Source organism: Manis pentadactyla, chromosome 7 (genome assembly GCF_030020395.1).
Source record: "Manis pentadactyla isolate mManPen7 chromosome 7, mManPen7.hap1, whole genome shotgun sequence".
In the NCBI taxonomy this organism is placed as follows: Eukaryota; Metazoa; Chordata; class Mammalia; order Pholidota; family Manidae; genus Manis; species Manis pentadactyla.
Window position 1 is genome coordinate 108,571,903 of NC_080025.1, and position 19,610 is coordinate 108,591,512.

General features: G+C 40.7%; 1 protein-coding gene across 9 annotated transcripts in view; it reads right to left on the reverse strand.

The window, feature by feature from the left end:
• ELMO1 (engulfment and cell motility 1) overlaps window positions 1–19,610 on the reverse strand; it is a 507,053-nt gene that overhangs the window by 122,705 nt on the left and 364,738 nt on the right. Inside the window, exon 1 of one of the 9 annotated variants that reach the window (XM_036897346.2) lies at window positions 9,777–10,109. The exons of the other annotated variants lie outside the window; for them this stretch is intronic. The gene's annotated coding sequence lies outside the window, so the exon portion shown is untranslated. Of the gene's footprint in view, window positions 1–9,776; window positions 10,110–19,610 lie in introns of those variants that run through there. 9 annotated transcript variants of the gene reach the window in all.

Below are 19,610 nucleotides of genomic sequence, written 5' to 3' on the forward strand. Positions count from 1 at the left end.
CACACACACACATGTAATTGTGTGGTTTGTTGGAAATGTTTTTATTGTAGCCTTCATATTCTGAGAAGTTCCAATTTTGAGGCTGACAATTACATGAAAAATAAACTTGCATGCAGGTTAATCCATAGATGTTCATAGATAATACCAAGGCCTAGATGGATACACAGTAGGCATTCAGCAAATATTGTTTGCTGAATAATTCAACTGAAAGAGCATGGAATGTGAATGTTGCTCTTTGTTAACAGAGACATATTAGCAAGTCAGGTAATTTCTCTGAGCCTCACGTCCTTCACCTGTGAGAAGGTAACTGCATGTTCCTACCATTCCCTCCCTGCCCGTGGGCCCACTGAGCCCAGAGGGAGCCCTTGGCAGCCAATACCAGTGTCACCCAAGTTGTCACCTGATGGAATCTATTTGCCATCCTAGAACTCAGGTTTCTTCAGATCTAGAAGGTGAGGTTTATAGTAAATAGATAACCAACTATAACAAAGGAAGAATTTATCCCTTCTCCTGTTTTGACAGAATACATGAGTCAGGGTTGTGAAGTGGATGACTGAGGGGGCAGAGGCAGGGAAGAAAGCACCAAGAAGTGGCTGGGAACCTATCTATGGAAGAAACAAAAATATGCATGTTTTCCAAGACTTTTATTGTGCCTTTGAGAAGAGTGAGTTGGGGCAGGATGGCTGAGGCTTGGCCATCCAGAAGATTTATAGGCCATCTGCAAAGACCAAGAACATCTTGACTTACAAATGGAAATGCCACCAATTTATGGCAGGTCACAGCCTTCCTGACTGCCATAAGGCATCTGCCCAGCAGTACAATACCATTTAATCTTGACTGGCTTCTAAAATCAGGAAAGTATACATCACTATCCTGGAGCTTCTGGTACTCTGGTCCAGAACCCTGTTTCCAATTATTCCTCTTCAATAAACAAGGCTGAGTTAGGAGATACTGGATTCGAAATTAAAATACTAAGACTGTACATCACAATCCACAAAGCACATGGAATATGTCAATCATTGTTCTCTAAACATCTCTATGTATCAGATGGAGTATTCTCCATATTTTATCCATGAGAAAAATATATTAAAGATTGGAGAGATAATATGGCAAGATCCAAATCTTACTAGTGCTAAGCTGGGACTCTACCCCACACTTTTGGTTCTAACTATGTGCAGTGCTCTCTTCTCTCTGGGGGCCCTCCAGGGGTAGCAGGGTTGGGGTAGTCTCTGAGGATTTAGGGGAGTGATCTGAGAGCAGACAGCATGTGCCCTCCTACAGCCAAAGAGCTGAGACAGACATTCTGCAAGAAACGAAAAATAAATGGCATCTACCCAGGAATATATCCATACAATTGTTTCCTTGCATAACATGTAATGGTAATCACTCACACAGACATCACTCTAATTTAATTTTCGTTCATCAACAGGCCTGTGAGAAACACAACTTCACTTCCATTTTCACTAAGGTTCAGAGAGGTTAAGTAGTTATTTACCTAGTTCTCAGGAAATTTTAGGGAGGACAGAGAGATCACCAATAAGGCGATCTTACAAACTTCTTTGGTCTACTCTGCAGAGACATTTGAGCCTGGTTCATGGAATCTACAATGGTGGCTTTTGCCCCTTGATCCCCACCACTTTTTAAAGCTGGAAGGGTGTGGCCCTGCTACCATTATTGTGAAAGAGAGCCAATGGACCATATCAACATACCCTCAGAGTCTGAACCTCAGATTGAACCAAAATGTTAAGTAGTCTAGGTCTGAGAGCAGCACCAGTGTTTGTGGCTTTCAGACCACTTGCTGCTTTGATATCACTCTTTGTATATGATAAATCTTCTGAAATGCAGATTTCACATTGTTGGCATTTTAGACATGAGTGTGCTCCATCGTACCTGCTGGGATCTATGGCCTGGCTGGTGCTAGTTAGAAACGATTTCCCTCAAGGCACCCTGACTTAGGCTACCAGTATGAAGGCCTGTGTTCCATTAGCTGATGGGTGCTTCATTCCAACCAGGCAAGTGGATTTTAGAACAGCTCCAAATGCTATCTCAAATGTTTAGCTATAAGATTCCATCCAAGTCAGAATGAAACTTTATTTCATTATGCTTCTAGGTCTGGGAATGATGCCAGTGAACTGCTCTCCTTGACAGGTCTCTCATCACTTATAGCTCAAAGGAAAAGAAAAGTAAGCTCCCGAAGTTCCAGGCTGCAGCCCTCCTTGTCAGATGGCAACACCTCCATGGAACAGCTGAGCAGGAGGATGAGTAAAGAACTGTTGTTCCCTTGTCCCTGAAACCTGCATACTGATGATAATTCCCTGAATGTTCCTTTTCAAAGTCTTGCAAAGGGCACAGAGCTGAAGACCAACACAGGATATGGATGAAAAATCAGTTTCAGCTGTAAGTCAATTCTGATTGCTTGGTGGTGGCTTAGTGCTGTGTTAAGAAGGATTCTGAGGCTCTGCCTGGGTGCAACAGGAATGATTGTTATGATCAGTGGGACATAGGCCCTAGAGGATAGCTTGTTGGAATTCTGACATATATTTGACCTTGGAAGTCACCAAGTCTAACTCTTCTTAACTCATGTGCAGATGCTGAGGAGCAAAAAGGTTAGGTTACAAAATTTAGTTGCTAAACTAGGGACAACAATCCAAGGTCTTAGGTTCTAGATTACTGGTCTATCATCTATACAAACACTTTAATAGTCCTGGATTTCTAGAATATCACAGATTATTTGAAATAAACTAGCAAATTAGTGGGCTTTAAAGTTCCATGGTAACTCAAAGACAGTTATTGTAATGATAATTTTACTTATGTGATGTACAGCTATTTCCTGGTGTCTCTGCACTCACTGAAATTCCACAACACATCTTTCTACTCATGATTGAGCATTTTAGTCCTTGGCTTGGTCAAATATCAGCAGATGCATCAAGCAAGTCATCTCACTCTTAGATTCAAACCTGCCTATAGTTTAATCTACTTGGCCTGCCAGTGTTGCCTCAGAAAATTTGATTGTCATGCCACAAAAAGAAAGAAGTTGCATGTTGAAGTTACTCTACAAGAAGATATGTCAAAGAAATAATCAATCTTCCCAGGTTTTCTTCTGCCTGCTACTTCTATAGCTTTTCTTCTTCCTACCTAATCACAACCTTTAAATAGAACTCGTGCCACATGTCGAATTTACCGAGTATCATAATTCTTCCAAGTGGTAAAGACACCTCAAGACAAATGCTGGGCATAGAAGCCACAGGGCATAAATATGCAAAGAAGTAAAAAGCTAACCTTTTCAAACAATAAGGCTTCTCTCTCACTTACCAACTTAACATTTCCCTATATGGCCCGGAAGATGACTGGTTAGCCAGAGACGGGTAAGATTCCTCAAGGGAGGAACAACCTAAGACAGGCACAGTCGCAGGGGGCCATCTGGTGAGAAAATGGGGAGCAGCAGAGGTGAGGCTTAGAACCTCCCCCCTCATGTTCTGAGAGAAATCTTCTGCATACATGGATGTTTATTGCCCTCGTCTAGCTCGGATTAACACATAGTCTACAGGCACACACCTGATCATCTACATTTGCTCTCTTACAACACTAAACTCTGTTTTCTACCTTTATCTCGTATCTACCTACCACTTCAGCATTTTATTAAAAATAATAATAATAGAGAAATGTGATATCCACATATAAATCAAGTTTAAAAATCAAATGAATATGCATATTTGAACTGACTGTTTATAGTTCATAATGCATGAACAAAACCGAAAGCTTCTGTGATGACTGTCCTTGCACTGTTCACCATGTAACTTATTCACTATGTAAGAATTTGTACTCCATGTAAGAATTTGTTCGTTATGCATCAGAAGATTGGAGACTGATGAAAATTAGGCTTGGGGTGGATTAATGATTGTGCATTGAGTATTGACCCCCCATACAGAAATTTATTGTGGTTAACAACTATTTGATCAATAAATATGAGAGATGCCCTCACAAAAAAAAAAAATATATATATATATATATATATAAACACACTTCCAATTGTAAAATAAATAAGTAACCGGGATGTAATGTATAGCATAAGGAATATAGTCAAAATATTGTAACAACTTGGTATGGTGATAGCTGGTACCTAGAATTATCATGTATATAAATGTTGAATCACTGTGTTGTACACCTGAAACTAATGTAATGTAATACTGTGTGTCAACTACCCTTCAATAAAAAAAAAAAAAAAAAAGAAAGAAGTTGCAAAAGACCCACACAATTGAATCCAACAAATATTTTTTGGGTGCTTAAATGCACAAGACATTCTCCTTGGGAATTGCGTCTAACATGATAGAAATGGGTATAGTGGTACTAGCAAGTATCTCTGATACTGGGGATGATACTGAACTGTGTTTTTTTTTTCCTTTTTCAATGTTTTGTGGATTTCTAAAAGAGCTCTTTATTATCAGAAGGTTTCAGGGGCCCAAGCTTAGAGTGAACTTCATCCCTCCCTGTGCATATTGGGCTGAATCACTGATATAAGGACATCTTGAGGAGGTTGGGACTCGATGCCTCTAAGAAAACTTTGTAGCATAATTTTGATCTAGTTATTGAAGAGATTGATTACATTTTCATGGTTGGTTTTACATTAAAAAAACTTTCGAGTAATAGCTAATAGGATAACATCTGATGTTGAAAATAAGGATTTTAAGACCAAATTAACTGGTAGAACTACTCAGTCAATATTTTCTAGCCAAACAAAACTTGCAGAATTGAATAAGAGGACAGCAATTAAATCATCTTTAGCCTCAATGTATACTTGTCTTCATAAAGAATTGTCTGTTTCCAGTAGTTACCTTCTTAATCATGGTTTGCTTAGCTTATTAAAATTAAATCCATGTTCCCTGAACATACTGAGTTGAGGGAGGTGGCCCCAAAGCATGGTGAGTGGCAGGCCCAAGACATCTGGGGACTGAAAAATGTCACAGGTGGTGAATGTTGACTTACTGCCACTTGAAATGGCCTACCTGTCAATTCCCCCATGCCAAACAGTATAGTGGAGAAACCAAGATTTAGTTCCATGATGAGTTTACTATGTGCAATGGTAAACGGCCAAGGTAAACAAGCTTGTGAACACTAATGCTCTGTTTCTTTCTATTACCAGGGCAGGTATCCCAGGTGCCTCATGGTGGCAGAAGAGATGACGATGCCATGGCATAATAGTGAAGAATAAGGGGAGGTCTTTCAAAGTCCAGCACTGCACCATCTAGTAGAAGAACCATTAACCACATGTGGCTATGGAAGCCTTGAAACACGTGCCTAGAGGGTGACGATGCAATTGAGTTTTAAATTTTATTTAATTTTAGCTCATTTACATTTAAAACTGATACTTCAGTTATTGAGGAACTTTAAAGTATGTTTGGAACAAACTGTGTATGTGAGTCTATTTTTTTGAACAATAGGTTTTATGAAATCTAAATACAGATTTCCTGCAAAAATTCAATAAACAAATTGAGTTGTGTTGTAAGTACAAAATGTCAGATTTCAAAGACAACATGAAAAATTGAATGTAAATATTTTGATAAATAGTTTTGCACTTACATGTTGATATGGTGATATTTTGGATGCGCTGGGTTAAATAATATATATTATTAAAATTAACAGACTTTAAAAGCTTCTGAAATGTGACTATTAAAAAAACTGAAGTTACATTTATAACTGTATTTCCACTGGACAGTGCTATTCTAGAACGACATCTGCCATACTGTATACCTGGAGGCTATTATATTTTGAACAGTTACTCAAACTGTCTTCTGCACATATGTATACCTAGTGTAACAGTAGAAAGAGCATGATTTTAGACATGCATGTCAAATAATTCATGCTTTTAAAACCTGCAGTTTCCTTTTCTGTCTAGCCATATGGTCTTGCTGATCTGCTCTGGTCTTTCATTTCTTTATATGTCCAATTAGATATTTCAAAGTGACCAATAGTTTTTCTTTTTCCTTCTAGCAGGTAACATCTTCCCTGACTTTTCTCATTAGGGAGGCTCCAGTGGGAATGCCAGTTTATAAAATGTAGAAACGGAGAGGTTCTGGTTGAAGCCATGTGTACTAAATGTGAGCTGTGAAGAGCGGGGAAAGAAATAGAGGAGCTAAGAAACTCTTGCCTACGGATGGCTCAAAGCAGGCTGAGGGTGACTAGGGTCCGGGTGAGGCCATCTACTTTTAAGACCAGCAGTGGAGTGGTTCTAGTAACAAAGTGAACTGCTCTGAGGGGAACAGCTGAGAACTGTGCCACTCAATGACTTCCAAGGCTAACCTGAGTGTTCAGTTGCTCCATCAATCTCGGAGAATCTCTTCCTAAGCTGAGCTCATTATTCCTGTTTACAGGGTCTTCAGAAAACATGGTAGCCATGGTGATTCCCACAGCCATGGTGGGTCATGCAGACCCCCAAACCAGCTGCCTGGTTGTTTCCTGGCCCTTCACAACCCCTCACCCATTGCTACGGCAACTGTAAATTTTTCCTGGCGAATGCAAGCAAAGGGTCGCCATGGAACGGATGACCTTCCACCTCTCACAGATGGCCTGGGAGGAGCTGGTCTCATATGGAAACTCAGTTCATACCAATCAAATAAATGCTCTGCCAGATGAGCTGGAGCATCACATAGTAATATAGGAGGCAAATGAATGGGGCATTTTGATGATGGGTTTTCACTTAGGTCAAATTTCTTATCCTAAAGGGTATTAATAATTCACCTGACCACCCCAAAATGCCTTTCTAATTTGACTTTAATTATTGCAATGATGAATTCAACTCCCTGCAGGCTAACTCCACCAGACAGACTGATAGCCAAGAAGACGACCTTCCCCTCTCCACTTACACTCATTTCACCCGTGTACGCTGCAAACAGGGAAATCAACATGTGTGAAAACAAGCACTTGCCAGTTTGTAGCTGTATAAACACAGGCATGTTCTTTAATATTTTGGTGACTCAATTTCCTCTTCCAGAAAGTAGGTATAAAAATAGTCCAGTTGGGGTTGTTGTAAAGATGTAGGGAGTGACTACATCCACATACAATATATTGAAAGGTGCCTGGCACACAGTAAATGCTCAAGGCAGGTTAGCTATTCCTTTGTGATTGCTTTTCCATTTATTGAGAGAACTACAAAACTCTACCATTTCCTCTCTCAGTGTTGAATTGCAGGGGCTGGATTCAACATATTTATATTCACTTTGATTTACATCAGGCAAGTCTGATGTCACTTGAAAAATCTAAGGAAATTCATTTTCCTTTATTTTTACATTTATCTTTCTAATATGTCCCACATCCTACAAGTGCCGGGAAGAAGCATTTTGTCTCAGGAGTGGACAGAACAGTCACAAGGGTGCAGTTAATTCTGGTATCTGAAATACATTTTTGTTTCAAGTCCTGCAACTCTGGTTTCAGCAACCCTTCAACCTCAGGAGAAAACCACCATGTTCTAGAGTCATTTCCAAGGCTTTTTAATCAAGAATTAAGTGAGCCTTCAGTGGGTAAGCGCAGGACTCCACTCAGGTACTGAAGCTACTGCTTGGACCAGCAGTTGAGTGACATGGGGCTGTGGCAGTATTCAGTAGACCCCTTGCAAAAAGGAGATAATGAACTTGAGGGTAAAATAAACTCTTGGTTATTCACCCAGGACAGATTCTCCTTGACCCTGAAATGGGCTGTCATCAAAGTAATATGTAATTGTGCATAAATATATCTTCCTAGGGCCAGGGGTGAGTCTCATAGGTTTCCAATTCTTCAATTTCTATGATCCAAAAATAGGGTAATAACTAGTCTTATTATTATTTTTTTTTACATTTATACTGCTTCCACAAAAGGCTGTTTCTTCTCATTCTTGCCAACAGGTGCCAGTACTTCACCCATGTAAAGTAACACTAATGGGGGAGAAAAGAGACCAAAAGAGGATGGAGGGTCATTCTAATAAGATGCCTGTCAATGCACAGCCACGAGAAACCAGACTTCCTCAAAACTGTGCATGTGTCAAGGTGTACTGAGGAGTGAGGTGCAGCAGAGAAGGTTCACATGCACACACTTGCCTCTGATCAGGTGAAATTCTCAATTTAGCACACCAGCTTGAGCCTGTCAGGATCAGAGGATAGCCTACATATGTCAAGAGAGTCTTTCAGCTAACAAGCAGGCCACTGACCAGGTCAAGTGACCAGGTTTCCCACTATGTACAGTGCTCAAAGGTGGGAACCTCTGTCCCCTCCTAATGCACCATCCCCACTTTGGTACCGGCCCTGAGAGTAAAAGGTCTCTCCCAGACCCCCAGTTGCCCTTGCCCTGCTTTGAGTCTTCTACAGGCAAAACCTTCCTAGCTTCTTTGTTTCTTTACCCATTCATCACAGGTCCCTTTTAGGACATGACAGATTCCATTCTAGAGCCACATGAAGACCCACAATGCTCTCCTCTGTCAAAAGGGCATTGTCTTAAAGAACAAGTCAATAAGATTTTCCATGTACAACTATTTCACATGCACTGATTTGTGAACCAGGTGACAATTTTTTTCTCTTTTCCTCTCTCTATTATTTGAATCTAAGTGGACTGTATAGAAGACACCAGTGTTCTCTCAGTCTTTCTGGTATATAAGGTAAGAAACCACATTTTTTAAAAAGTGACAGTGATGAAACCTCAAAATCAGCAGAGATGCTCGAAAGAGGTTCTCAGGCAGAGATGGATGCCCCAAGTTCAGCCCCCACTCTGCACCCCACTAAAGGCAATTCCTCTTCTCTCCACATTTGGAAGGATTAGAGTTCCCCTGGAATCCTTCTCCATGCTTGAGTTCTGTCTTGCCACATATATTTTTAAGTTTGTAGCTAAAAGGGTCCCTAAAGGCAAAGAGTTTCTCCTTCCCCTGCTGCCCCTCCATTGCCTGTTTACAGCATTACTTTCTTATTCTTCCTGCTTCTACCCAAAGAAATTCAAAATTTGGTCACCAATGTCAGAAAATTAAACCTCAGGGAGCAAAGCAATAGCTCAGAGCATCCCTTCCCTGGCAAAGAGCCAATCCTTGATTATAACTTTGCAAACCCTCTCTGGTTGCCAGAGGCTTGAAAGGATGCAAAACAGAGTCATTTCGAAGCATGGTTTCTGACAGCTAAAATCTCTCTGACTGCACATCAATTCATCTTTGCAATTAATTTTTAAAAAGACAAAGAACATATTTCAATTTAGAGACTGGTTTCATGAAAAAGGCAGGGACATGCTCTAGCTCAGATGCACACTCCCCACGCCAAGAGCAGCAGTGCACGCAGAAGAGATGCTCCCTTCTGTAGCTGGGGTCTGAAGAAGTATTTGCCAGATCATTGTAATAACATCTCTCTTCACAATGCAAACACGAGCAACACAATTAAGCAGCTCACAGCTCTGCTCTGTTGCCTGAACCTTTCTCTCTTTTCCCAGCAATGCACAGGGTTGACTTTTATTAATTTAATGTCGAAAGCATCTTCATTTGAAATGGATCAATCCCCAGGAGATAAAGCAAAACTCCTCTTCTCACACTAATCCTAATGAGACAAACCAATATCCAAATATAATACATAGTCAACTGCAAATCTGATCACACACAAGCAATGCATGCAGCCTTTGAAATACAGACGCTCACACATCACAGGAACCCAGAATGCCTGTTTTTCCATGTGCTTGTTCCAATTCATAGTTTTCTTGGCAGACAATAGGACAAAGCTACATTTTAGCTCATGCTGTTGATACCAGCGGACAGATGTGTAAGACTGAGGTGTACTCACCAAGCTCCCATAAGTCCATCTTTCACGGCTACAAATACTGCTGTTAAGCTGCTGTCACCCCAAATGACTTAGAGTCGTCCCCCTGTAGGACAATGGGCTGGAATACCAGATGGTCCCCGAGTAAGCTTGTTCATGAAATAGGTTTCCAGTTGAGCCATGTGAATGGAGACCTGCCGCACACCTTTGAGTGGTATACACTTCCAGTCCAGAAGAATAAGCATGTAGCTTTGCTTATGTTTATGGAGCTGGAGCCCAGGGGTGCTCCGATTGGCAGGAATTGCGGAAAGATCAGCCAATCAAACGGAGCCTCCATCTCAGGGAAACTCCTGCTCATTTATTTAGCATCTTCAGAGATCATCGGCTTTTCTAGGAAGAGCTTTTCTCTTATAGTATTACAAGAGAAAAATAATAACTTCATTTCAATCTTAACGCCCTGTGCTCTTTCATAAATAAACATATAGCTCCTCTTGGTATTCCTCAATACCCTTTCTTATAAAGAATTGGGAAAAAAAAAGAATTAGAAGAACAAGAAAGAGCTGCTTATGGGCTGGAGACAGTTCATATTCATCAGCTTCCACCTTGTTGGGAAAAAGGAGGGGGGAGTGCCTGGGCTCAATAATTACTGATTCTGTTGCCATGGAAACAGACTGGCTGCAGCAAGTTGGATTCGTGTAGAACATCTGCTGCCAGACCCACAATCAACTGCAATCTCATCTCTCCCCCTCACCCTACTTTTATTTGATTGTGAGTTTGCTTTCTCTCTCCTATTTATATACAGTTTTTGTCCAGAAATGTCAATGTAAGCGCCTCACTTTGTACATACAGCACATGTGCGCCAGGCGTGCTCTCATACTCAGAAATGTGTGCATGCAAGAGTGCAGCCCCGCAGGGTTCCCATGAGAGAATTGTACTCTGATTCCTACTCAGCATGTAAACAAACATAAACAGCTCCTTGTGTGCCTCCACCCCTAATTAAAATGTACTGCAAGCTTACCTAAAGAATTAATGGAGTAGCTTTTAAAATATTTGTCATCTAACACCTGTGAAATTCCCCAAATAAAAGTTTGCAGTGGCATTTTTCAGAGGGCATTGTGGTTCCTAGCAAAGCTTTGGAGTGAAGTGATTCAACTGGGAAGCTTGTGTAGGATTTTTAAATACAAAAGTCTTCAGGCGCAGCTGCTTCTTGCATTAGCACCTTAGCAAGGCGCCCTGGACACTGGAGATCTCCCTGAGAATTTCCTCAGCCCATTTTACGTCCCCGCTGACTCCTCCCCTGCATACTACAAATTCTTGTTGCAGACCAAGAGGTAAAGTCACGGACTCTGGATATGCTGTTATCTTTCTATTTAACAGCAGGGGCCGCCACTGAGCAATGAATGGATCCAGGGCCGGTCAGACCCAGAAAGGGGCTCAGATATTGGCACTCTCACACGTGGGTCGGTGGGAAGCCCTCAATTCTACAGAGACTGAAAATGGCACGTTTTCAAGAAGGCTATGCTTCCGGCTTAAGTTAGGGAGAAAAGAATTATTCTCCATCCCATTGTCATGGATCTCCTTCCCGAAGGTCTCTATAAACCCAGTGTCCTCAAACCATTAATGATACAGAGCAAGATTAGGGAAGGGTTGAGGCCTGCTCTTTGCATGTCTGGCTCTGGAAGCCAAGGTGAACTATCTGTTTATCCCACACTCACTGTCCTAATAAGCAACAGCAGCCCTGGGCCTCCTTTATTCCCAAACGACTTTCAGTCCAAACCCCCTTCCCATCTAGCTCCAAGCGCTCAGCTCTGGCTCAGCGGTCTTGATGTTGGATTCGCTCTTTCAAGAATCTGAATCCTGGTTTTCCAGTGTGTCTTTCTGTGCCATTGTGAGCTTGGGAAGGGTTTCTAACCCAAGTTCTGCCTCTAAGGCACCCAAATCCAACATTAACATCCGTCTCAGCAATGTCCAAACTGCTTCCACCCTCCAGGACCATGGGTATCTCAGGATTTCTCTAACACCTTTCTGGAACACCTCTAACCTCTTCTGCCCACTTCCTCTGTCATCAGGATCCCTCTCCTTTGCCCTCTCACTTTCCTGAGACTGTACAGATCACCACTAATTTTATGCAAAAATATGTCATTCCAAAGGGGTTTTCCCTCAACCAAAATTTAATCATTTGTTCAACAAATATTCAGTGAGTGTTTATATGCCAAACACTGCTAGTGACAAAACAAACTGACATGGTTTTTGGCTGGCAGCACAATGACTCTAGTAGAGGAGGAAAAAAGATTAAAGTATACCTTCTATATGGGGTATGAAGAAGAGCTATGTGCTATGAATACAAATAATACAAAGACTTAACTTAGTGAGGTAAGTAAGTAAAAGTATCTCAGAGGAAGTGATACTTGAGCTAAGATCTGAATGAAGAGTAAAAGTTAATGATTGAAAGCAAGGGGAACAGTGTCTTAGACATAAGGAATTGATACATGCAAAGGGCCTGTTAGATGCATACTGCCTAGGAGGGGCTGTGTCGGCTTTTAAACTTGAAAGAAGTCAAATGGGGCTGATCACAGTGAGAATCATTAAAAGCATGGTGTGAGATGAGCTTGGGCAGCAAGCAGAGGCCAGACCTGAAGGTCCTAGAGACCACATTCAGGAGTTTGGTCTTCATCCTATGAGCCATCACAGGCCACTGAAGTACTCCTTTAAATGATCCCCTGCTCCCCAACACACCTACGTAAAATAATATATTCGTTAGTTGATCTCAACAGTCTATTAACAGGATATTACTCTAATTGAAACCATTTCAAGGTATCCATGTCTTGTTGGACTGATCTATCTTAACATTTATTGAGTAATTAATAGTCCAGGTAGCATTCCAAGATAGTGGATTAACCAATTTCATCCTCACAACAATCTTGTGGGGTTTTATTATTATCCCTATTTTATACAGAATGAGGATACTGAGGCATAAGGTGGCTAAGTAACCTGACCAAGGTTATAAAGATATAAAACGTGGCAGAGCTGAGATTTGAATGAAGGGATTCTAGTTCTAGTTTCTTTAAACATGGTTTAAGGGGACCACTCTGTCACTCATTTGGTATTCTCATCAAAATGCAGATTCCAGGGATCCTATTGTATCCCTCCTAAACCAGAATCTCAGGGAACAGAGTCCAGGAACATTTTCCCAAGCTCTCCAGGAAATTCCTATGTACACCACAGTTTCAGAATCACGGCTAAGAGATGTTTGCATAAAGGAAAAAGCTATTCCTAAAAGAATCTTTAAGGTATAAAATGGATAAGGGTGTTTTGTTGTTTGAGAATGGTGGGGGGTGGGGGACCCTCACTACTCCAAGTCATCCCAAAGGACCCATCCATCTACATCAGAATAAAGTCACCTTCCATTGATTAACTGCAAATTCTTGAGTGGAGGATGGGGAGCACAGCACAGTTTGGGGCTCACTAGCTATGCTAAAGAACAAATATATTCAGAGAACACAGGAGTTCCTAAAGACCAGATTCACGAGGTAGTTAGAGATGGTATCAGACCATATATTACCGTGGACATTGAAATGTCAGAAATTTTCCTCAGGTGATTTTTTCCTAGAAAATTCACTTTTTAGGACACCATTGCAAGGTGAATAGTTAGCCCTTAATCTGATCTACCCTCCTGATCTATTCAAAAGCCAGTAGCAAGCTCTCTGGTTCACCTAGTCATAGTTTTAGTTATAAAAAAGAAACAGCTTCATCTGTATTTCCTGAGGGGTCATTTTATACAAAATAGCTACAGTCTTTAGAGAAACTTCTAAAGAAACCTTCCATGGAATCTTGTCTACCAGTTGTATTACTGAGACCACAGACTGCATTAGGTCATCATTGGGTACTCTTTCTTATCTAGACTGTGTAATGAAAAGAGTACATACAAGCTGCTGAAGCTCAAAAAAGGGAAACCTAGAATTTATTGGTTTGATATTTGAACAAGCCCCCAAGAACTGGTATGCAGCAGACATCTAATGGACTTACAGAGGCTCAAAATGTATTATCAGTAAGTAGCATATCACCAAGCTTCTGAACACATTCAGATTCATTATATGCTGTCTACAGAGAGGAAAAGGGAATCACAGCATTAAAACCCTGGAAAATTCAGGAAAGTTGAATAAAAATGAGAAGAAATCTCTTTCCATTTCATCCCCACATTACATACAGCCTATATTTTCTGCTCTGCTCTGCGTAGGTACTGCTGGTACCATTTAGCCTGCATTTTCCTGGGGGCAGATTCAGGCTAATTAAATTCTATTTCTTTCCATAAACAAAATTCAGTAAATATCTAATGACCAAACCTGATGTAATTCACAAACTTTTGTGATACTTTTTAAGTGAATTCACAAATCCAAAAAGAATTTTGTTAGGTGATAAGTATTTTTGTATCAAAAAATAGAGTGACTATTGTAGAATGATTTCTAAACTAGCAGTCTAAATTTTCCTTAGTCTACCTACAAGTCATAACTAAAATGAGCATGATTTATATCAAGCATTTATAAAAGGGAGCTGAAGGAGATTCCATTTACCAGGTTATAGAGATGTGGCACTAACAGCAAATTCTTCCATTTTCTAGCTCCTGGTCCCAAACTGACTGCTTCTACAATCTGGGCATCCATTTTATCAAAATGCATGTTTATTACTGGCAATGACTGTGATGGCAATGACCCCCTTAATTCATGACATTGCTCCACTGAGCCCCATTTTCATTGATTCTTCCATAAGAGGGAGATCATTAAGGTCAAACTGAGCCTCAAGAAAATTCCAGACAGGTAAGGTGTGTATTGCAAAAGGCTCACCTCCAGCTGCATCTCAGCCTCTTAAGGCACCCCACCCCAGCCATGTGTGCAATCACACACACACACACACACACACTGACTTCACTCTCACCCCTGTCCAACAGAAATAAGCACAGTATAAACTGGACTAGATCATGTCTCACAGAAATGTGAGGTCGGAAGGAGGGCCTCTACCTTTGGAGGTCAGAAGTGTGATTACTATTGGCTCAGCTCACCTGCTTCATTTCATTCAAGAGACAATGCAGAGATATTTCTTGTCAGTTGAGCTGACCAGTAGCTATCTTTGATTTTTTTACATTGTACATTTTAAAACCAAAACATATGCAAAACCTCAATTAGATATGGTCAGGATAACTTTCACGTATCTTTTTTACCCCCAAGGGGAGATAATCATGACAGTGCTCCCTAGAAAAATCCCCATACACAGACGGCTGCTTCTCTTTTTCTCACCCTCATGGTGAGATGATCATAAGCAGCACTTACAAAGTCTGCTGTAATGTCACTTTATCTTTAGGTTCCAGGATGCTAAGGTCTATGTGACATAGCCTTGACATTTGTGGGAGGCTGAGAGAAATAATAGCAAATGCATGTGTAGTGTTTACAATGGACTAGCAAGATAAAAAACAATGTCCATTTTTCCCAAAGGGAAACTAAGACCCAGAGCATTTAAGTAGTGTGTCTACACTCACCACTCAGTAAGGGGTAGGCTCAGGATTCCAGCTCAAGTGTCTGAAGCACCACAAGCAGTATAACACACCACAGTCTTAGAGCTCCTGTAAGCAAGGAGTCGGAGCAGGTGGGATTGTTCTCGTAGCATCCTAATGGTGAGTTATGATATGTAACTCATGTTTTTGAGGCATTAATATGGGGAGGCTTACTTCTCTGGACTTTGCTATTTTTGCACTTTCCTTAAAAATGCCTAAAATATAAGCAAAACCTACAAACATTGAAATAAAACCAGATCCACAAATGCAAACCCATCTATAAACAAATCTCCAACCCATGCTTTTCTTCTTTCTTTCAGAGCATCAGCCTCTGACTGGTGACCACGATTTGCATTCACAGGGAGAGTCACGGTCTGGGAGTCCTCGGAGCATGAGGAGCTGGACCAAATGGAATGAGCTGATCTGAGAAGAACACGGGGCCAAAAGGGCAAGGCAGCTATGATGTAGCTCCTAATTCTGAGTGCATTCAAAGGAATAGCTGGGGAGACTCTGAAAGCTTATCATCTTGCCAGCTTGAATCCAAATATACCATGGGAATGCATTCCAGAATTGCAGACTGATGAAAAATCATGCCAAAAGGAAAAATGAAAATGCCAAAATCCTCAGCTCAGCCTTGCCAAGCATGTCCACTGGCATTATGCTGGCCCAAAACTCCTGGGCCAAGGCTAGGATATTCTTCAGATAACACAAAACGGGAAACAGCTTCTTCACCGTTAAGGGGGAGGCTTCTGGGCAGTGTTCACATGCTTCTTGGTTTTCAGATCTAATGCACAAACAGACCTCTCCCAATTCTGAAATCCTTATCAATTTCACATGCAAATAACCCCACCTCTCAAGAAAAAAGTTTCTGATATTCTCAATAAAAGGAACAATCTCACTCCAGTTGGTAGAGGTTAAATCTATGGTTTATCAAATGGTTAATATTTGATACACTTACTTTTTCTAATCTTTCTGCTCACAGATCCACAAATAATCTGTGTCCTGGTCTCCTGTAACAACAGGGATAACACCGCAACAGAACAAGGACAAAGCAGAGACAAAGGGGAAGAATGGATGGTTTGCAGAGCAGGTGGGAAAACAAGAAGGTCAAGAAGACAAGAAGAGATGTGGTATGCCCATGAAAGGAGGAAGGAAGAGGAAAGCACTAGACATTCAGGCAGTCAATTTCCAGAGGCCATGTTCTGAGATGTGGAAGGCAACAGGCAGAGTAGGAGTTTGAGAGCTGGGAAGGGGGTCAGAGGCATGTACAGGGCCAGATATGGAACCACAGACTGACGCCAGGCCAAGGAATCACCAAGAGGAATTCTAGGGTGAGTCCTGTTTAAACCCACTTATCTTTACTTTCTCCCTTGGTAAAGGAGTTGACTTTCTCAGAAACCAGTGGCATGACAACTATGTTCCCGGAGTATCAGTGAATATCAGTAACAAGCCAGCACCTCTCTAGGAAAACAACTCAGTGTGCCGTTCATGGCAAACCAGTTTTGCCTCCACAAGGACTGGCTTGTTCTTAAACTCAGCCCTTCAAAATCAGCTTATGGCAGCAGGATCACCAAACTGTTCTCTATTGTACTTCCAATGACAGGAAACTTTGAAATATGAGCCATAACCCCCTGGGCAAGTGATATTGACAGGTTATTCCCAACTCTCACAAAGAATGAGCTCTGCAACCTAATATGTGCTGCAATTAAATTCACACAAAAATATAATTTTATTTTATCGCTCAGTACTTGCCTGTGTCTTTAAGCCAGTAACTGTTGGAAGGAGTTAATTTGATAATATAAATAAAAATTGGTCTCAAAGGGCAATAACCAATCCATTTACGGATAAAAATGCTCCTCCTCCAAGTCATCCCAAGGCAAATATCAAACATGATTTCCAAAATGCATTGCTGCAATTCTCTCAACACAGTGACAAGCGTGAGAATTTATGTTCAACCATGACTAAGTGCTCTTGTTTGTATTTTGGGGGAATCTATTGTGTGTCAGACATCTCAGCTATTCAGTACATACACTGAAAAAATATATTTTGCCAAAAAAAGGCCATTTTGGAAGTAAGGAATTGGCCTCCATTCATTCAAGTAATGTTTGGGAAATGCCTATAATGCTCTTTCACATGTTACTCATGTTTCAAGGCTTGAGAACCCAAGGATACAGCCTTAGTATCTTGAAAATAATAAAACTCTACTTACTAAGTTGTCTCTGCATGTATTCATTATATTTCATGTCTTTTCCCAGTCAGCTCTGTTCTTCTCACCTGGTAATCTTCCATTCATATATTAAGGCCCTCCTAAGGAAAGTCCTTCCTTTATGTAAATCCCTCCTTTGAATTACTTCCATACAGTGTATATGGGCTTTTGCTATTACGCATGTTACATTATTTCATAATGATTCCTTTCCAGAGCTATCCCCAGTACTAAACTGTTTAGAGTCAGATTTATTCACACAACACCAGGAATAACCTCTTTAGATGTCTCTCACCACTGAGCCAAGAATACAAAATCTTACTGCAAACCTTTTACACTCAGGGAATTTACAGGAGCCTTCTGAGGACTTATCTGTCATTCCACCCGACATCATAGCTAAAGTTATGGGAGGATGGTATCTTTGAAAACGTCTCAGTGACTCATCGCGTGTTTTCTCCCATTCCTCCCTCCTCCCACTCCTGCGATCCCCAGTGTGCGAGAGAAGAGGGAGAGCTGGATAGCACTCCTGAAACCTCCCCTTCCAGAACCCGTTTTATAAGCCTTCTGGGTGCTTGGCCAGCTCTGCCTGCTACCTGGCCATTCTTCAAGGATGTCACATCTGTTCAGAACTTCCTTCCCGTTAATGAGTCTTCCTCAATGGAGCCTTAGAGCTTTTGATCTTAGCAGCAATCAACTTCAGGAGGAAGGTGCAAAGCACTGGCTGAGCTACACAGCCGGCTCAAAACCAGGTGCCATCTCAAGGAAGAATAAACAAACTTAGGCTGAATCACAATGTGGGGTGTTGGGCTCAAAGAATCCTCTCTTGACCAGAACCACTAATAATACCAAATCAATCTTGAGATTGGTGACAGCTCTGCACCCCTTTATTTTAAAGTTATTTTTTAAACTATGACTGTAAGAAGATACATATTCAGTAGAGAAAATATGTAACATTAAAAACATAATAAAAGAAAAAATATAATTAATCACACCATGAAGAAGAGAGCACTGCTACAATCATTCAAATTAAAGGCAAAAACCTTCTTAGTTTGTATTTTTACTTAGTTAGATATAATTTTACATCCTGCTCCCCCTACATTTAACATAATATTTAAAAAATTATATTTAGATACTATTCACAAATGTCATTTGAATAACTGAAAATTTTAACATAAATAAATATGCCTATAAATTAATTTATCATATCCTCAATGCTGAATTGTTAGGTTATATTACATTTTTTTGCTGCTATAAATAATGGTGAAATGAACATGTATATGTATACTTTTCTTTTTCTGCCTGGAATGTCTATGATTCTAAATATCTACATTATATTGCATGGTTTTATAAATGAGGTCATCAATCGTTGGTGAATTCCCCAACAGGAACTTTGCCCCTTAAAATTCTCCTGAAATGTCAAGGTTTCTGCCAGCAAAGCAGTAGCAAGGGGCCCTTTAACGTGATATTAAAGGACGCCAATTCTTCCTTCCCTTTTTTGCATAAGGAGCTCCAGGGTCTCTTCCACCCCATATAAACAAGGGAAGGATGAAGGGGAGTAAATTAACTTCACAACCAACTGGGTTGGTCTCCCAGGCTCAGCCACAGCCTGGTTTGGGATATGAGTGTGTTCGCGAGTGTCTCAGCCTCTGGCCTCTGCGCAGGAGCACATGCCAGCACAAAAAATCAATAGGCTTTTGTCAGACAATAAATATCACCAAAACAAAATCTAAAGATGTTTTTAAGGCACACACACACAAAAAGTTCCTGTTCCCTCTTTCTTGGAAATGCCTTAATATTTTTTTCCTGGTCCTGCAAGAAATAGTCACTCTGAAGAATCACTTTCTCCTGTCATATCTTAGCCACACAATGTCCTTCACTTATGAACTGAATTTGTTCTATAGTTTGCAAGGTTTGTTCTAAAATGTGCTTTTTCCTTTTAATGTATCAGCTTACTTCAAAAATATCATCAGCTTATTTTTTTTCCACTAATGGCTGGAGAAAAATTCAATCCAGGTAACATTTGCTGAGCACCTATAATAATATCTTTTGGTAGGCCCCCTGGGGTAGAAAGGTAAGGAAGAATTCATCCTTGTTTTCCAAAGTGCAGTGC